Raw genomic sequence first — 18,918 nt, 5'->3', positions numbered from 1 at the left:
AAAAAGTTTATTTGTACCACTTCCGGTTCCAGTAGATAAAGTAGAGATCAAACATATTTATAGGACTCTTAATAGATTACAGAAAATCGTTTCTCGGTATCTGTTATGATCTCTTCTCTATGTAAATGAATAATGAAACCGGAAGTTGTAGTGGATTTATATCGCTTCCGGTTTTAGTAGAGAGTTGAGGATGGAGATATAATGTATTCTTGGGACGCTTAACCGGTATCTATCTATTACCGTTTTTAGAAATAAACTGTCTCTAAAACTTTATAGACCAGAAATTTGAGCAGTCGATTTATAACGTTATAATTCTTGGGTACTCAATCTTCTACACTGTTTGAAAAGTCTTGAAAAGAACTAATATTTTATTTAACATTTTACTCGTATAAGTATTAAATTTGACACATCCAATAACTAATTACTACACTATCTATTAAGAAACGAAAAAAATACACTGAGAAAAATCCGTTCTCCTGATACCGGTATATTATACAAATATACGGACTCCTTATGTTCACTACAGAAATCTGTACGGAGCATACGTAATTCCATATGCTACACACGTACTGTCCTTATTCCGCTTACAGGTTAACTGCCATGAGCATCATATGTAGTGCTCACCTTATTTTTCTGTGGGGCCATGAGCACCATATATGATGCTCATGCTTGATATCACAAATTACTAAACTATCCAAGTTCTTGAGCATCATATATGATGCTCATTGTCACAAATTACTGTGAGACCATGAGCATGACATATGGTGCTCGGCTCCCATTGGTAAATTTTCGGGAGAAGCAAAATATCGCGACAAAAATTGTGACATGACTATCCATAATTGAGCTAAAGGTAAGAAGAAATTTACGGCCTCCTGGGAGCAGTACCCTCAAATCACCTTGGCAGTAAACTTGTTAAATCATGCCGGTACAGAATGTCTGATATTTAATAGTCTTTCGTATATTACATACATATACGTATGTTATCACGTCAGCTTACATCCACCTGTATGTGAGATCCTTACAATCTATATACAACTCTTACTTTCATACGAAAAGTACATATAGATGGAATCTTTATACGGAAAGTATTATAAAACATATGTTTTTAGTTATACGTTTGCTGTACGTTAAGTCCAAAAGCTACAGGATTTACGCATGTAACCTACGTTTGTACGTGCGCCACATACGTTTTTTAACCCTCTGTGTAGATATTGCTGTAAACGCTGTTCACAAGGAATAACTGATTTTCGAAAATAAATTAAATTACAGTATTCTTCTTTTGTTAATTTTACAGAAAAATAAACATTGGTTAATTAATTAATTAAATTACCTTTATTTTTAGAACATGAATTTTATTTTATTTGCGTCTTGGAAATCATATGTCCGTATATATAGTTTTTAAATTTTTCCTCTTATTAATATTATCGTGCTGAATTATTTTTGTTTCATTTTTTTTATTTGTCGGAATGCACAATACAAGCACAATGATTACGTAAGGAGGAAAACACCGGAAATTAAAACCTACACACACATTACAGTACAAGCCTTGAATCATCCTGAAAATAAATCCACGTACGTTACTGGAATATGATCAATATTTCTTTGATGTGCAATTACATATTTATGTGTAGTAACGTATTACAGAGATTTAAAAAAAAAATTACTGGAAAATACAGACCAAAGTAGTAAAATACGAATGAAGCGATTAATTATATAATGAAAACAATATATTGGTGCAATTGTTTTGTCAAACTGTACCAGAAAACAAAATGAAAATAAAAGAATTATAGTTACAATTAAATATATATATCAGCCGCTAAACGTAAACATACAAAGTACTCCAGACTGAAGGAAGATCATCTTTTTGTTGCCTTTGCTACAGAAACGATGGGGGTTTTTAGCAGAGAAGCCTGTGAATTTTTGAATGAGTTAGGATCAACTTTAATTAAGAAGTCAGGCGACCCAAGAAGCAAACACTATTTAATACAACGAATAAGCCTAGCAATACAGAGAGGAAATGCAGTCAGCATTTTAAGATTCTTCCCATCAGTACAACAGCTGGATGAAATTTTTTACTTAAAATAAGTAGTATAAACATGGTGATGGACAGCGATTTGGGGTTTTTCTAAGTTTATTTAGTAAATCCGTTCTATTTCCTTTTATATTTCTTCGCTGGCATTATATTCTTATTTAAATTTTTTATCACTAATTCCGAAAAGATTTGCCTAAAATATTGAACTTAGACGGACTTCTTTCTTTTTTTTTTTTTAAAAAAAAAAATATATAGTGCTAAACTGTGGTCTCCAGTTCCTGTTCTGTGTTCTGGTAACATTGAATGTGTTTGTCGTCAAAAATGGAGTGCTAGGTGTAGAAGTGTGTGATGAAATAGATTTTTTTTTAACGTTTATCAGATGTTTAAACATGATATATGCGACTGTTTTACAAAATGTAATTATAATGTACGTATATCTAATTTAGAGGATTTCACTTTTTTAAATTCTAAATTCTCATTATACTATACTTTTCCATTCAATTGTCTTGAAGGATTATTTTCTTTTTTGAATTCAAATAAAACTCCACAAAAGCTTTAAAACACCCTTTTCAATCTTCGTTCTCTTGTTTGAACTCGAAAGGGTTTTGCTTCCAACACTATAATGTATACACAGTGAACAATAGAAATGGTTAATTCGTGAAATGAAAAGAAGATATGTGTATGATATTTAAACACAACAAATGTATTGAATGATTATTATTCATATTAAAATATGTGTGCAATTATAAAGAAATAAACTAACCATGATATTGATTATTTTTCCTTCTTGTTTAGTTGTTCTAACATCGAGTTTTAAAAGCGTAAAATAGCTATAAACTAGCTAGGATCTTCTCTCAACATCACAAACACATTTTGAAGCAAGACCTATTACTTCAATCAACAATGAAATGCGTACCAAACCAAAACATTGTTGGCTCATGATTTTGTCTTTTTTTTTTAATCTGAAAATAGAATTATGCTCAGTTATATCTTGTACTTTCCAAAAGAGCCATATAATAGAAAGAAGTTAATAATTATGGAAGGATTTATCAAATGAAAATGTGAAAAGAAATTAGAGAACGCTGACAAAATCATGAGTCCAACAATGTTTTGGTTTGGTACGCTTTTCATTGTTGCGTAGTTCATCATCCAGTTCTTATATGTATATGTAGTTCGATTGTAACTTGATATTAAGTGAATACACTTAACTTGATATTAAGCTAATACAACATGTAAATAAGCTATGCATTGATGTATAATGTCTAATTTTTATGTGTGCATGTGGTAAACGGGTAAACAATTGTCCTATTTTTGAGATTCCAGCATTAATATCACAAAAACATTGCAGGGTATGTCCATGGTAACTCACGTTACGTAATGACGTATATTTTGAAGAATACTATAGCACGGCCAACAAGAGATGGTCTCTGACGCTTCTTACCACATGCCGTGGGACATTGCAGCCCCTACTTTGATACCAGTATTACCAACCACGATCACTGTGTCTTGTACCATTAATTAAATTGCCACTACAGTTGCACCGAAAAAAAACCTTGACACGCGAGTAGTGGCAATGTCACTGCGAGCTGTCAGAGACGTTCTCTTACTGGACGCACTATAACCACAAATAAACTTAAAAGCTCCGCTTTTTTCTTTTTAAAAGTAAAGCTGTCATATTTGTACAGATAATTACCAAATATCGTCGTTTTATATGATATAGCAAACCTAGGAGAAAAGAAAATACTATAGTAACTCACGTTACAATTTTTTTCCCTACATTCAGAACCTGAGATTTTCAGTACATTTTCTTTTGTCCTGGCATAGCTATGTGCATGAAATTACTAGCTATGTAAGATAGGGACACACATAATTTAATTATGGCAAAAATATTAAATTTTTATTTACATTTTATGACTACTTATTTAGTGGAATATGCACAGAGTCGGGTAACTCACGTTACATTTGTCAACGATCTTTTATTATTAAGTATAAGACACATAAATTTATAACTTGAAATAAGCACAGTTTAATTAAATTGGACATTGAACTTTACTTTAAGAAAAGGTTTCATCAGTTATACGAAATTTTACTTGGGATACCTACAGAAAAAAATAAGACCTATGTAATAATAAATAAAGCTTGTATAGCATAATCAACATTAAAACTTAGTAGATTAAAGGTAACCTACGGAAAAAATAAGAAAATAGTTATTCTCTGAAAAACAATTAATGATGCCAGCTACATACAACTATATTTTTATCAAAAGAACAATTTGACTAAAAATTATAACTATATTTCTTTCATGAATTTTTGTCCCTGATTCCGTGGACATGCCCTGCAGGTTATAAAGCATTGCGTATTTAAGATTTCAGCTACAAAATAAAAAAAAAAAGCATGCAAGTAAGTGCATATTGACACATTAAGAGTTAGAAGACACATTACCAAGCTTAAATCTCCACAAATACTCTTGAACAGTTACTTAAGCACAAACTTAAATTTACCTTCAGAAATTGATATATCGTAGTATATACGTTTTAATTTTTATCCAATTTAAAATTCACGTCATATTCATGTGAGCAAACTGTAGCCTACGTCATAGAATGAACTTTTGCGGCACTGTTATCAGCGAGAGGATTTTAGCGGTGGATTAGGTAAAAGCGAGAAGCATATTCTAAAAATATTTGCTTTGAAGGAGGCTGTTATTTTAACCTTCCCACTAAAGGACAAATTCTGAAGAAAATGATTTCATTGTATTCGACAGTGTAAAGTGGATATATTACGTAATGTAAAGTTGTGACTTAAGGTTGATTTCAGACCGGAAATGACTCTGGAACATACGCATATGTTCTATTACTTTGTTGGTCTCTCACTTTATAGGCCACTACCATCCGTTTCGAAGCACTTTCATTCAGTTTGCTATAAATGCTTTCTTTTGATATCATAAATCCTGTTTATGGTCTTTCTAAAAAAAAAAATATATATATATATATATATGTTACTATATCTACCATAAAAAGTAATACAGTAGGGCCTTAGGTGGATCCAGGACCGACTTCTGGGGGGCGGTGGGTTGTAATATTGCTACTAGAGCTACTTTTAAGAGCTCCTAACTCTGGGATGGGTTTTATTTATATATAAAATAAGAAAGTTTCCTCTTCTGGGAGGGCGATTGCCCCGATCGTCCCCCTGGACCCGCCCCTGCCCTTAGGCCACTAAGGCCTGCTTTACGCTATACGTCTTAAGAAATATCTTAGGATTTATCTGAAGAAAAATGGCACGACATATCTCGTAGGAAAACCTACCTTTTGTGCCATATGTTGCGTTCTTACCTGTGAGATGCGTATTTACGTAAAAATATGTTAATAAAAGTCGAACCAGTTATACCATAAGGTAACTAGTAACCACAGTATACGAGGTGGAGTGAAGTGGCCGAAGTCAATGTGCTAATTCATGACGCATAACTATATAAGTGTCCGAAAATTAAGGAATCCACATAATTGTGAAATTTACGTTAGCATTGTATTGTTACTTTGGAACACGAATATGCAATCAATGAAAACATATCGGAATATTACCTATAAAGTTTTTAGTAACGTGCAAATGCATAATTTAACACGTAAGGTAAGTAATTTTGTGTCATATACAGTGTTTCACTCTACCGTCGTTTATGTGTATACTCGCCTTCGCTGACGCGCCTGCTCTATACGGACGCACACCCTTAATACTCTTTGGGCCCCCTGCTGTGCTCCTGCCCTAACTCGGTTAGATAGCATTGGTGGCCACTTAGCATAAGTTGGTTAGTATCTTTTGGACAATATTTCTTATCGTGTACGCACACTGAAACCTCACTAAAGTGAATCTGTACGGAGGAATACAAGTGCATACCTCGAAAATGATTGATACAAAAAAAAAAAAAAAAAAAAAAAATCACTGAAAAAGAAGTACGTATATGTGCAATGAATATGTACAGATCTGTACAATATTTCTACACCATTATCCTTTTTCAAGACAAATAACATTAATTTAAGCAAAACAGAACAAGAACTAAAACCACAAAAAGTGCAAAGAAGAAGAAAAAGTAGTTTTTGAACACAGCACTCTCACTGATATATTTAAGGCAAACGCAATACCGGGCGAGTGAAATTGTGGAAAAAGGTGTGTGTGTGTGTGTGTGTGTGTGTGTCCATGTACCGAAATATTGTTCGTAAGCAGATGAAAAAAAATCCACATAGAACTTGTTCATAAACGGATTTATTCGCATAAGGAGTCGTTTGTGAACCATGGGTCCACTATTTTAAACATCACTCGCCTTATGCAGAGTCGTTTTAACGTACGATTAGCGCCATACTAAAGGTCTGACTACTACAGGAAACGTTTGTTCAACTCTTTAGTATGGCACTAATCACGCGTCAGAACGACTCTGCATAAGGCCCCACGAGTATTAATTTTATATTTGAATACCAGAAAGATTTATTGATAAGGTTTTACAACGAATGTCTTCTTCTGCTTGGAGTGTAGGTGATACGATGACATGTAATTTGATATGGAATGAGAATTGGACATACCTTCATCGAGAACACAACCGAAGGACAATATTAAGAATTATTTTCGCGAAATTTTCGGATGGAAATGCAATGACCAATTATAATTGTTACGTCGATTATTGCAAACAAAATCACTATTTTTTTTTCGTTGTGTTGACACAATGCGATACGTTATAGGTAAGGCCTTGACAACCATAGGATAATTTAGGCCTTAATGCTGTATATATGACAATATTATATATGCTATATATGACAATGTCCTATCGCTAATAGTTCAATATATACGGTAATTTTAGAACGCACACTTTTTTTTAAATATCGTTTTTGAGTTTGCAAATAAATCGTGCATTAAATAATTATAAAACCAGTGAAGCCATATCTAGCATCTTGGTGCTAGATCTAGCACAATCCACATGCATTTAGCATCTAGCATCTTGACTTTAGCATCCTGGCCAAATCTAGCATAATTTCATTCTCCTCTCTAGTGAACAGAAAAAGAGCGAAAATTTAGATGGTTCAAGGACTCTCGGGAATTATTCCTTTTAGGTGAAGCGATGGTTGGAGCAATGAAACCTGTTAGTATTTCTGCAATTCTAATTTTTTGTTGAATTCACAGCAAACGCAAACGTTCAAAAATAGCAAACGTGACTCTGCAAAACATATTTACTTACCCATAGCTTTATTACTGTCAACTGAAACCTGAATGTGTGGTTATCTGGGATGTTTCTGTCCCTTTCAATTTACAACTTGGGAGGGAAGGGATATGAACGTCAGGGGACAGCTAGTAATACACTAAAAGAAGTGCTTCAGGGCTATGTCGGAAGCAGCATGTTGTGTATATATTTCTTAAAATGTTATCCATTCATAAAATATAAATTCGACCATCCTCCCCTATAACGTGCCATTTACCATCATTCATGACAGCATCATCTTAGTTGTACATGAATACAGTTAATACACTTCATTAAAATAATGAAGATAAATAGGGGTGGGTCTTTAACATTAGTTAGAAAAGATAATTTGAAAATCTGGCACAATTTACAAAAAATCTAGCATAATTCAGACCCGTGTTTGGCATCATCGCGAGTCTCGAGTGTGGCAACCCTGTATAAAACACACACTGAAGTTTTCAACAGTCTTTCACGTCAAAATAAATCAGTAACTATTTGAGAGTTGGCAAACGGCAACTCAGCATCCATTCTTTAAATTGGGTCTGACTTCTTCGAGGGAGTCGAGGGACTCGAGGGAGTCGAGGGAGTAAAAATAATTATTAGAAGGAGCCGAGGGACTAAAAAAATTCACTCGAGGGAGTAAAAATCTTCACTCAAGGGAGTAAAAATAATCACTCGAGGGAGTAAAAATATTCACTCGAGGGAGTAAAAATATTCACTCGAGGGAGTCGAGGGAGTAAAAATATTCACTCGAAGGAGTCCAGGGAGTAAAAATGTTCACTCGAGGGAGTCGAGGGAGTAAAAATAATCACTCGAGGGAGTCGAGGAAGTAATAATAATCACTCGAGGAAGTCGAGGGAGTAAAAATGTTCACTCGAGGGAGTCGAGGAAGTAAAAATAATCACTCGAGGGAGTAATAATAATCACTCGAGGGAGTAAAAATATTCACTCGAGGGAGTAAAAATAATCACTCAGGGAGTCGAGGGAATAATAATAATCACTCGAGGGAGCAAAAATATTTACTCGAGGGAGTCCAGGGAGTAAAAATAATCACTCGAGGGAGTAAAAATATTCAGTCGAGGGAGTAAAAATATTCACTCGAGGGAGTCGAGGGAGTAAAAATAATCACTCGAAGGAGTAAAAATATTAACTCGGGGGAGTCGAGGGAGTAAAAAGAATCACTCGAGGGAGTAAAAATATTTACTCGAGGGAGTAAAAATATTCACTCGAGGAAGTCTAGGAAGTAAAAATATTTACTCGAGGGAGTAGGGGAAGTAAAAATATTCACTCGAGGGAGTCGAGGGAGTAAAAATGTTCACTCGAGGGAGTCAAGGGAGTAAAAATATTCACTCGAGGGAGTAAAAATATTTACTCGAAGAAGTCGAGGGCGTAAAAATATTCACTCGAGGGAGTCGAGGGAATAAAAATGTTCAGTCGATGGAGTCGAGGGAGTAAAAATATTCACTCGAGGCAGTCAAGGGAGTAAAAATATTTACTCGAGGGAATAAAAATATTCACTCGAGGGAGTCGAGGGAGTAAAAATGTTCACTCGAGCGAGTCGAGGGAGTAAAAATATTCACTCGAGGGAGTAAAAATATTAACTCGGGGGAGTCGAGGGAGGAGTAAAAATATTCACTCGAGGGAGTGGAGGGAGTAAAAATATTTACTCGAGGGAGCCGAGGGAGTTTAGTTTCTCACATGTGATCTATCAGTTTACTCATTCGTTACAATGATATGATATTAGCTTAATTATTTCCCTTTGTCCGCTGAAGCAATAAAATCTTTTTGGTTAAGTGACTGCTATCAAACACATGCATGTATGGCGAACAGGTCAAAATTGTGTACCCAGTTTGAAATATTCAATTGTAGCATTTTTTTTCTTTCTAAACACCTCTCATTTACTTCAGACACGGTGCGAGTAAACATCCAGGAAACTGGAAGACGCGTTTAATGTTTGCTGTTTGAAATTTTAGTTGAAATATTGGGTAAAAATGTGTGGAAATCACATGGCGTATACTGTAATCAGAATACAGTACATAAGATATGTCCATTATTTTTATGTATAGTTCACGTTCATGATTTTTTTATGCTCATTATTGTTTCTGTCTACTGATTATTTCCTTTTAGTGTATAAAAACTTCTTTGAAATTATAAAAGATGTATGTGTACAGTAAAAGCTTGAAGTCAAAGAAACCGAAATTTTACCAAGTCAGCGTATTTCATCAAAATTTCTAAGATTTGTGTATTACAGTTTTTCTACATAAATTAATTCAATTACCGGTATAGTTTGTAATGGACACGACTTAGATGTGTTAAATATGTAAGCCATAATAGGAGCAATGTATAAATGTCGTTATATGTAGCACAAAAAAAGAGATGTTGATAAATCAAGATGATTCTGTTGAGTGAAGATGAATACTAACTCTGCATTACAGTTTATTTTATAACAATGAAGTTTATCTTTAATGTATATTTATACTCCCTCGACTCCCTCGAGTTAATATTTTTACTCTCTCGACTCCGTCCAGTGAATATTTTTACTCCCTCGAGTTAATATTTTAACTCCCTCGAGTTGATATTTTTACTCCCTCGAGTTAATATTTTTACTCTCGACTCCCTCGAGTGAACATTTTTACTCCCTCGACTGCCTCGAGCTAATGTTTTTACTCTCTCGACTCCCTCGAGTAAATATTTTTACTCCCTCGACTCAATCCAGTGAATATTTTTACTCCCTCTACTCCTTCGCGTTAATATTTTTACTCCCTGCACTCCCTCAAGTTAATATTTTTACTCCCTCGAGTGAATATTTTTGCTCCCTGGACTCCCTCGAGTGAATATTTTTACTCCCTCGAGTGAATATTTTTACTCCTGCGACTCCCTCGAGTTAATATTTTTACTTCCTCGACTCCCTCAAGTGAATATTTTTACTCCTTTGACTCCCACGAGTGAATATTTTTACTCCCTCGACTCACTCGAGTGAACATTTTTACTCTCTCAACTCCCTCGAGTGAATATTTTTACTCCCTCTACTCCCTCGAGTGAATATTTTTACTCCCTCGAATGAATATGTTTACTCCCTCGACTCCCTCGAGTGAATATTTTTACTCCCTCGAGTGAATATTTTACTGCCTCGACTCCCTCAAGTGAATATTTTTACTCCCTCGACTCCCTCAAGTGAATATTTTTACTCCCGTGACTCCCTCGAGTGAATATTTTCACTATCTCGAGTGAATATTTTTACTCCCTCCAGTAAATATTTTTACTCCCTCGAATGAATATTTTTACTCCCTCGACTCCATCGAGTTAATATTTTTACTCCCTGTAGTGAATATTTTTACTGCCTCAACTCCCTCGAGTGAATATTTTTATTCCCTCGAGTGAATATTTTTACTCCCTCGACTCCCTCGAGTGAACATTTTTACTCCCTCGACTCCCTTGAGTGAATATTTTTACTCCCTCTACTCCCTCGAGTGAATATTTTTACTCCCTCGAATGAATATTTTTACTCCCTCGAGTGAATATTTTTACTCCCTCGACTCCCTCGAGTGAATAATTTTACTCCGTCGAATGAATATTTTTACTCCCTCGACTCCCTCGAGTGAATATTTTTACTCCCTCGTCTTCCTCGAATGAACATTTTTAGTCTATCAACTCACTCGAGTAAATATTTTTACTCCCTCGACTCCCTCGTGTCTCTCGACTCCCTCGAGTTTCTCGACTCCCTCGATGAAGTCAGACCCTTTAAATTCAATTATATTTACGAGGGGGTGGTAATATTTTGTTCAGAGTAGGACTAATAAGGATTTTTAAAAATGGTGAGAACAATGAAACAGTTCTTATAGTTCGAAATATTGAAGATTATTAGATAAGTTTATTATATATTGTTTCTACAATTATCATGTGCATAACGAATATACAATATTTTTTTCTCATAGCTACGATTTTTTTTTTTAAAGACGAAAACCGATAATTTTGTTCTCTGAGGTTGGCAGCTCTGTTATAGACCCCAGTTCTGCTGCGGCATATTTGCGGATCTCAAACGTTTCAGCATATCCTCTGATCTGATTGGTCGATACAGATGCGATATCACAAGACATGATCTACATATAGCACACAGTAAACGAGAATTGTTGTTGGCTCTGGTGCAATTTATGTTATTCCCAGATTTTCATTTTTATCCCCCCACTAAACATCGAGCGGTGCTGTTTCTTGTTGCCAGCACTCTCCTATACTTTCAGCGCTTCACAACCTTGTTAGATGCACGCACGTATTTTGAATTTTTGAAACGTACACGTCGAAAGTTGTACACCCCAGACAGGGACCGGCAACTTTTTAGCCGGTTTTTGGAAGTGGTTTTGCAATAACGCACATCCCTCTCTTTCGGAATAGTTTTTTTTAAATATCGTAGAATATTCTATTGTAATGTTTAGTATAAGTATTATTATGTAATACAGTAAACAGGCTTCCGCCTCCTTTAGTACAATTTTTTCCCTTTTATTATTATTATTATTATTATTATTATTATTATTATTATTCAATTTTCTTTTGTGATGTATAGTATATGTGTTATGATGTAATATAGTAAACAGGCTACAGCCTCCTTTTGTACTTAATCAAGTTTGGCTCCTGTGGTTGTGTTCTCAGCTTGTAATATCTGTACGGAAATAATAATAAAACTTGTAGCCGAGTGGTCTAGCGTAACATGCTAGTAACGGAAATGTTTTTGGCGAGGGTTCGAATCCTGCCTACGGACAGTTCTTTTTACTACTTTTAAAAATGTTTATAACACTTCTTTCGTTAAAATAATATTCAAAAAGTGATTTAACGATCATTGTTTTAAAATTTTCATTAAACTTCTTTCATTAAAATAAGTTTGCCCTTGTACTATATAGATCCATAGCAAATGTAGTAGTAGTAGTAGTACGTTTGCCCTTGTACTATATAGATCCACAGCTAATGTTGTAGTAGTAGTAGTAGTAGTAGTAGTAGGAACGGGTTAGAAGCCCCGCAGGGGTTGTTTGGATTATGTTCTCGACATCAAATTGGCAAGAATGCTGAAACGTTTGGGATCGGCAAAAATGCGTTCTGCTGCAAAGCGAGAAATGTTGCACTACATATATTTAAATAAAATAAAAATAAATTTTGGTAACGGCAGTAACGAGGATAATGTGGAACTTTCATTTATGAGTAAATGTATGCACGTAATTGAAGCGGTTTGTAATATAATCATTGTGAAAAGTTGAATGAATTTATCAACATTTATCACATGTCTTATCACATTCATGGTATTTATAGATAGTATTTGTAAACACAGTTATCACGTTTAAAGAAGTGTGTTTGTTACTGTTAGGACACTTGTGCCACTGCTGAGGATACAAATTACTGTCATTCACTGTAAAGGATTAAATAATTATATGAAATATTAACACAAAATAATGTAAATTGTCCTTAATATTTTGATCGTTTCTAACTTTAGTAACAATGTTCATCCATCGTAAACGAATAAAATTTTAAAGAATAATATTTTGGTACGATTATGATGGGGGGGGGGGGGGATATAATCGGCTTAATCCAAAAAGAAAACTAGTATTTTTCTTACACATGAACTAACTGATCACACGCAGGAAACGCAAATTCCTGTCTCAAATTCTTTCGAACAAAAAAATTCCTTCTTAAGAACTTTTTTTTCTTTCTGTGGGCGAAGGCAACATAAAAAAAGCTTATCTGATTATTAAGAAAAGAACTGGATACATGGTCTTGCTTTTGTATATATATATATTTTTTTTTCGTACCTGCAAAAGCACTAAAGTGAAAGGCTGACTAGGTTATAGAAAGCCCAGAAGAAGGAAGGAAAGTTAGTTTTTTGCTTGCCTTGATATAAATTAAGATGGATATGAATTCGCTCAATATTCATTAGCTTTATAAATATAGAACATTTATTTCAATTTCGTTAACTTTAGAATTTCGGTCAGTGTTTATTTTATTTTATTTTACAGTTTGACTAAATTTAACCATAAACTAACAGATATAAAAGAGACGGCCTAATGGGCATCACTTAACGAGAGTCTTATATTACACGAAACCAATTTTTAAAAATGTAATGTCGACTATTGTATGCTGTTGGAACTTTTTTTTTTCTTTTTTTTTAATCTTGTATACGAGTACTAGCCTTCGGGTAGCTGTGGACTTTACCTTCAAATCCCAAGCACTTGATTCAGCTATGACTTCACATCTCATATCTCAGACTTTGATTCCGTTCTTCGCACGGCAAAATTACGTTGATGGTGTTATTCTTTTTCGAAAAATGTAAACCCCTTTCCCGCTTAGAATACGCATTTCGGCTAAATTGAAAGGTAAAACTTCATGTTGGCCCAAGTGCTAAATGTGTTCAAAAATTCATTTCAAATGGTTCACGTTCCCTCCTTTTCCCCTGACGATGAGGGTGAGTTCCTGGAAGCCATTTTTATATACGAGAAAAAAAAATAATGTAAAATACCCCCTTCTATCGTCAAACCGGATTTTTCGGAATTACTGTGGCGGAATTTCCGAAAACAATGTGGCATGTGCCTACTTGTTTTAAATAAGGAGTTTATATATCTACTGAGAAGCAACGGACACGAACCTGTCATCCGGACATCCGAATCAAACCTAGTCTATTCGATAAACATACCAAAGATGTGTTCATGAACAAAAGATTAGGTGCCATGGACAACGGAGGAAGTCCCTGGGGCCTATTAGCCCTGTCAGTATAAAGAAAATCGTAGATTCGCAGTGAAATAGCTATTGCATCAATATTATTCATTGGAAAGTCATGGTTTATAGTTCATTCTCTTCAGCATGAAACAAGCTTTCCAGAGGTATTGGGGCTCATAATGTACTTGAACAGGGAAAATTGGGAGAATGTCGGGAAAATTCCATCCAGGAATCACTTCCATCAACTTTGGACCCCTCTGGAGTGCTCCCGGGTAAAAGCACACAATCCAAATGTATCTCTAAAAATATTATAGGGGTCAGGAAATGTGTATACCAAGTTTTTGTATTGATAAACGGAACAGATATGAGGGAAAAGCTGGTATAACAATACACATTTTTCTATAATGTGTATTAGCATTATAATCCTTATGTTTATTGGAACCATGCACTTAATTCGATGTGATGTGTATCTAAACGCTTCTCGGAATAAAGTCAGATTTTCAATTCCGTGTAATCTTGATTCTACTTGTCTGACATACGTTATATGATTAGTCGTAGTATTCGACATAAAGGTACTATGGATGTGCGTCATCCCCCCGTGTCACTTGAGTTATTAGTCTATTGTTGTAGAATCATCTAAAATTTCGTTGTTTTTCGATATTAGTGATACTATTGAGTCCTTAGTTTGCAACACTGCATGGCAAGTGCGATATTATGTTTTCGTTTTATATTTAGATTTGAAATATGAAATAACCTGACGTAGTGCCATTTGAAAAAAAACTGTTGGGTTGGTAACATTGTTAAACCTGTGGTGTCACAGAGTATGTCGAATAATGTTCTTCGTGCCGATATTTTCATGGTACAAAATTTCAGCATTTTTTGTCGATTAGTTTAAAAGTTACAAAGGCGTATCAAGACAAATGGTCCACACTGTATGTAGATGATACTCAGACTTGCCATAAGATTACATCTTTTTTAAAAAATGTCAACTACCTTGATCCCCATTTTCCGCACCTTGAGGTAATTAGGACTCTTAATAATCCCATAATAAAAACATATTTACTAATACATAAAGTAATCGTCGGGCTATCATAAGCTTTTCACATAGAAAGAAGTCATTTAGGGCCATCAAATATTGAGCACAGATACATCTTCATCAGATCTAATCGTTTACCTAATCTTCTTTTTCAATTTTCAACTATAGAAAAAATTCGGGGGAGGGGCAGTGGCGGCTTTAGCGGGTAGGCCGGGTAGGTACGGAATGCCCAAAATTTGTGAAAAATATTTGAACGCTAAAAGAAAAATTGAAATTTTTGAATTTTACATCCCACGGTTCTGCCGTTAGGCTAAAGAAGACGGTGATGATGAGAGTTGAATGAAATGAAGAAAATGAGAGGAAACGGGTAACCCAAGCACACGGTGTTTGTCCACCACAAAGTTCACTTGTTGGGAGTAGGGCTTGAACCTGGAATCCTAAGCACCAGAGATGAACGCTCTACCACTGAGCCACCGCGGCCCCTGAACGCTTAAACATACAATAACAAATACTAACTATATATTTCACTATTTATATTAATGGTAGCTAGATAATTATTAAACAAATAGTATCAACCACTACTGTAAAACTAATTCCCTACTGTTATTAATCAATCAAATCTGTAAGTGTATCCATAAGCGAGGAAGTGGGTCTACCCAAGATTAAAATCCTAAAACCTCCCCTGGGGAAGGGATGTCTTCTTTTCAGAAAAAAAAAACAGAACATATTCGGACGAGAAAAAAAAAAGAGGAAGTTTGGTAGTAAAAGTTATATACAGATATTAGACGTTCATTTCCATGGCTCGTTGGTCTAGGGGTATGATTCTCGCTTAGGGTGCGAGAGGTCCCGGGTTCAAATCCCGGACGAGCCCTCTATCTTTTAATTTTTCTAAGGCTGCCTTTTTCGATTTCCGGCTCGAAGAGGAATGGCGGAGGTGGTGGTTCAAAAAAAAAAGTACGTCTTGTACTATTTCTACGAACGACTTGTCTGTATGTTACCAACAATAGTACAAACTTACATAATTCAAGAGGATAAAGGTGTTGCTCTTCGTTTTTTTAAATTGATAAGTACAGTGTCCTTAATTTAAGAATAACAACAATGGAAAAATAATACTGCAATCATTAACAATCAACAAGAATAATAAGAATTGGAAAATACTACTAGAATCATTAACAATTAACAAGAATAATAACAATGGGAAATGGATACTTGAATCACTAATAATCAACAAGAATAATAACAATGAAAAACGAACACTGGAATCATTAACAATTAACAAGAATAATAACAATGGAAAAGGAAATACTGGAATCATTAACAATCAACAAGAATAACAGTAACGAAAAAGGAACAGTGGAATCATTAACAATTAACAAGAATAATAACAATGGAAAAGGAAATACTGGAATCATTAACAATCGACAAGAATAACAGTAACGAAAAAGGAACAGTGGAATCATTAACAATTAACAAGAATAATAACAATGGAAAAGGAAATACTGGAATCATTAACAATCGACAAGAATAACAGTAACGAAAAAGGAACAGTGGAATCATTAACAATTAACAAGAATAATAACAATGGAAAAGGAAATACTGGAATCATTAGCAATCAATAAGAATAACAGTAACGAAAAAGGAACAGTGGAATCATTAACAATTAACAAGAATAATAACAATGGAAAAGGAAATACTGGAATCATTAACAATCAATAAGAATAACAGTAATGAAAAAGAAACAGTGAAATCATTTACAATCAATAAAAATAACAATGAGAAAAGAAGTGGAATTAATTTCGGGGATCTATATTTCAAGGAGGTCTATATTTCTTTTCCACTATAGCTACCAATAAAAGACTTCTATTTTAAGAAAAAAAAAATCTCGTGTTTTCAAGATGCAAAAACTGGAAACAACGAGTATCACCGAATTCATCAGCCAAAGTCATATCAAGGCGGCAGTCTGTGGTGTTTTATATACAAGCTATGGAAGCTTTCGTAGTATAGTTAAGAAATAGAAATTTTAATCAGGATTTTAGATTCAGGGCCATCAGAACTACAATGAACTTACTTGAAATCAATCCTGTTATAATGAAGAACGTCGTGCTCGTGAGTTGACCAAAGATTTTCTTTCAGATGTGAACAAGACAAGGAAACATCTCTCTTTCTTTATTTAATCTGATAAGAAGTTGAAGTGAGAAATTTAGAAGAAGAACAGCATTATTATTATTATATACTGTGGATGTAAGGAATAGCATATAATAACAATTGTATGGCTAAAGATATTTATCTCGTCAATTATGACAGCGTTTCGTGATCAATCGATGATAAATCACTATCATTATTGATATGGCATTATTTCTCGTATATCTCACATTTAACCTTTCCTTCTCATTTCCACCTTCCTCAGAAAACAGAACGTGATTGAAATGAAGTAACATTTTTACCTCGGTCACGTATTATATTCCCTTACGTATAGCTTGAAGCTATTACAAGCTATTCATACATTACTTCATTTGACTGACGGAATACTCTTCCTTTTACCCTTGATATAGCTTCTATGGTTGAACAAACATAGACTAGTGGTTACCAAATTTGAAGTTTCGGCTTCGAATCCCGTAGCTGGCCAGACTAAAGTTTTTCAGGTTATTTTCTGTTCTATCAGGCAAATGTGTCAATAGTACCTTTACATGTAGGCCCTACCCAAGTTCTTTCCACTATCTTTGCCATTTAATTTGTTTGTTTATTGTCTTTGATTCCAGTGGGAATTGGCTCACAGAAATAAGTTTGTTAATTATATAATAATAATAATAATAATAATAATAATAATAATAATAATAATAATAATAATAATAATAATAATAATTATTATTATTATTATTATTATTATTATTATTATTATTATTATTATTATTATTATTATTATTATTATTATTATTATTTTGAATTTAACGTCCCAGAAAAACGACTATACTCTGAGGCTAAGGGAGACGGTGATAAGAATGATAATGCTGAAATGAAGAAAGTAGGAGGGAATGGGAGAACCCGTGAAAATCCCATCCATACATTGTTTGTCAACCATAAAGCCCATTGGCGAGAGCTGGGATTGATGCAAGGACCACACACACCAAAGGTAAGCGCTCTACCAATGAGTGTTATTATTGTGCTCTCTGCTATCCCAATGATTAGAACAAATACCTTTGATGTGTCTGGTTCCATGTTTCTTCCAGACCTGTTTTCTTGGGGGGCACTGCCCCCGGAGCAGACCAAAATAATACGTCTATAATATAATAATAAATAGAATAGCATCAGCAGTGTCTTCCCGGAATACTAAGTGTGCCCCACCGAAACATTGTTTCTGAAAGAAACACTGCTCTGGTTCCGGTTTCAGTTTCCGGCGGGTGCTTTCAGTGTTAACTCAACATCGTACTTTAGAAGCACCGAATACAGCTTAGAAACCTAGACATAATGACTATGTAACTTACAGATAGCAGCGTTCTTCTACCCCAGATCTTTCTGGTTGAAACGTTAGGAATTTTAGGTAATATTTATTTACTTATTATATTTAAGGAAATTAAAAATATATATATATTGACATGAGCAGACCTCAACAACTGGCGGAGTAAGCTTGACAAACGGAACCCGTACTCGCTTTTTGAAGCTCATATTTAAAGTTTGAAGGACGAGATCTACACCATAATGACGAAATAGTTAATACATTTGCTCAATACTTCTCCGTATCTGTGTCCTCTACTTCAAGCCTGAGTGCGACTATTGCAAACATCTTATCAAGTAACGGGGAATTAAATCACAGCAACGCTGTGTTGATTAAATTCATTTACAAAAAATTGAAATAGTAATAAAAAGAAGAACTTAAAGTCCAGAACAGCTGTAGGATCTGACGAACTACCCTCGTATATAGTCAAAGGCTGTATTGACATATTT

At 34.5% G+C, this 18,918-nt stretch overlaps 1 protein-coding gene and 1 non-coding gene across 2 annotated transcripts in view; one reads left to right on the top strand and one right to left on the bottom strand.

Moving 5' to 3' along the window:
* The window catches only part of LOC145664941 (uncharacterized), a 134,700-nt gene that overhangs the window by 99,839 nt on the left and 15,943 nt on the right, over window positions 1-18,918 (bottom strand). The window lies entirely within an intron of this gene.
* TRNAP-AGG (transfer RNA proline (anticodon AGG)) lies at window positions 15,776-15,847 on the top strand. The gene has a single exon. It is a non-coding gene; the product is annotated as a tRNA-Pro (tRNA).

Source organism: Thermobia domestica, chromosome 1, assembly GCF_964235325.1.
Source record: "Thermobia domestica chromosome 1, izTheDome1.hap1.1, whole genome shotgun sequence".
Lineage (NCBI taxonomy): Eukaryota > Metazoa > Arthropoda > Insecta > Zygentoma > Lepismatidae > Thermobia > Thermobia domestica.
Note: the sequence above shows the minus strand (reverse complement) of the source record. Positions and strands in the feature narration are given on the sequence as shown.